We start from the raw sequence: 2,739 nt of genomic DNA on the forward strand, positions 1-2,739 counted from the left end.
CTGGAAATCTTCGCTTTGCTTCCCCACAATGCAGTTTGGCGAAAAGTGAGGCAACGTGACGTCACCCCGTTCAAAGTGAATGGGCAGAAGCGTTGGAAGATTTTTTTAACGCTGCTGTGTGGACGGGCCGTAACTGTAAATATCACCAGCCACTAATCCTGTTGGTGATTAAGGTGAAACACAACTTGGGGCACGTCACGTATTTGTTCACACCGAGATAAGAGGACAAAGCAAACATAACCATTTTACAAGAGTATTTGTGTTGTGAGATGTTTTCCTGACTAGGAGGTATTTCACTTTGCACACCCACCCTTAGCAAATAAGCTCTAAAGTGAACATGTGCTTTGGGAGCCTTAACCTCAATAGGTGCACACAAACACAATCACATATTCACACCTGGGAAACAGTGTACACAATCATACATGATTACACTCATGCAAATACACCGATAGACTTCTAGCCTGTGTCCGGATGCTGGTTATTGTGTTTGTCATTAGCAACAGATGTGTTTAACTTAGGCTGGGTGTTTTATTTGCTTTGCCTTCAATATGTCTTTATTCCAGAGTCTGGATTCCTGGTTAGCTTCTGGTAGCCTGGATGTTCTGTGAAACCAGCTCGTTTAATACCATTTGGTTGGTTGTATCAGGCGTTATACCCTTGTATTAGGGCCCTGACATATCAAACTAATAGCAGTAGTTTCAATGGCTGACCAATCAAACATCTAGCTTCATCTCAATGTTTTATCTTAACTGTCTACTGTATATTTTCTACTTTTTAATGCCGTTTTAATTCTACTTTGAGACGTTTAAATTCTAGTATTGTTTATTTCTACTCTGTAATTTCTACTTATGTGCAATGCCTTGTTTTGTTATATTTTATGCTGATGCAACGTAAAAATGTCCCAATTTGGGATCAATAAAGTACCTCTTATCTTATCTTAAATGAACACATTGCATGTCAATGAGAAGTACATACTTACCATAGTTTTTCTGGTAAAATAAATAAAACCTAAAAGGGCCACCAAAGATTTGCTTTGCCCTTACAACAGTCGAAGATAAAAAAAAACATAGCTCCAAGAATAGAGTGGAAACATTTACTATGCTCAGGAACTTAATTAGGAACTGAAAGTCCCCGTTTGTGTTTCAACTGTATCTGAGGAACCGTGAAAATGAGGTATATAATGCTGATTTCTCCTTTGGACTCTGGAAAACGCCTGGAGAAACAGGTCTGGACTCTATCCGGAGTTTCCCTTTCACGCTTAGTACAAGGGAGGAAACTGTTTGCCCGGTCTGAATGAATCAAACATGTTCATTCTCTCATGTATCTCCTCAGGGTAATGTCCTGATCATTTCAGAGTTGCAGTGTATGTGTGAAAGGAACTTAAGACTAATAACACATTAAAAGCAATGGCATTGTTTGTCATGCACTATCACTTGTACAGGATATACAATTGGCATCCAGTGATTGCTTAAGATGTGACAGCTGCAGCCAAGTTTGAACAGCCTTAACAACCAGGCTTGTGTTTGAACAGTCAGACATTTTCTGCACAATAAACTCTGACCCGATAAGAAGTACTAACCCCAGGAAGTGTCACAGAGAAACGTAAGTTAACCCCTGATTCCCCTAACGTTAAGGATATCCTAAGAAGGGATCGGTTTCTGGAAAATCCCTCCTATGAATAGATAAGTGGTGAAATCATTGATTAGCTTCAGAACAGGATTTACACCGATAGCAGCGATTTGAGATGGTCGAAAAGTCCACCAATAAGGGCTGACCCAGGAAAGGGGACCAATAACTGGAGCAGAGAAACTTTAAGTCTGACCCTCTGAGGTTCAGGATATCCTAAAAGGGTTCAGTTTCTGGAAAATCCCTCCTATAAACAGATGAGTGGTGAAATCATTGATTAGCTAGTCAGAGTAGCATTTATGCCGATAGCAGCGATTTGAGATGGTCGAATAAAAAACAACAAGTCCACCAATAAGGGCTGACCAAATTGAAGTCTGACAATCATTCCTCTGGGGTTCAGGACATCCTAAAAGCGATCGGTTTCTGGAAAATCCCTTCAGTAAATATGTTGTATGAAATAATTGATTTGCTAATCAGAACAGCATTAACACCTATCAGTGATTTAAGATGATATATCTAACAAAAGGCAACCAATAAGGGCCAATCCAAGGAAAGGGGGACCAGGAGGTGTAGCAGAGAAATGTAAGTTAGACTAGACAAAAGTTAAACAAGTACAAACCACAGACTGTCTGTGTCATGGAGAATACAGTCGCTGGTTTATTTATGTCTGTAGGCCGTTGTTGTGAGTGTGGACGGTCGGAGCATACTGCGTTAGCTTAGCCGATCTCCATTCAGAAAACACGCATTTTAAAAAGGTTTTTCGCCTGCCGTCTGTCTGCAGACTTGTCAAAGCATTAATTCATGGTTTTTACTAACCGGTATCAGTATGTTGTTACTTCGGCATCATTTTAAACTTGTATTAACATTAAATCACGGTCAAATATGTTCATCTTGTTGTAGTTGTAGCCCCCTTGCCAGCGATTCTCTCACTAGTTTAGCATCTCAGCCCGGTTGTTGGCCCGGAAAGAACCTGGATTTTGGAGGGCCAGAAAAACTGTGAAAAAGTACCCGTTAGCCGGAACTACCCCTAGTGGAAACGCAACAAAAAACGGGCCGGGTTTGGCACGCTTAAACTGTGCTACGCGCTGCAGTGGAAATGTGCCATAAGTGGCT

Source organism: Notothenia coriiceps, unplaced genomic scaffold (genome assembly GCF_000735185.1).
Source record: "Notothenia coriiceps isolate Sejong01 unplaced genomic scaffold, NC01 NC01_scaffold00019799, whole genome shotgun sequence".
NCBI lineage: Eukaryota > Metazoa > Chordata > Actinopteri > Perciformes > Nototheniidae > Notothenia > Notothenia coriiceps.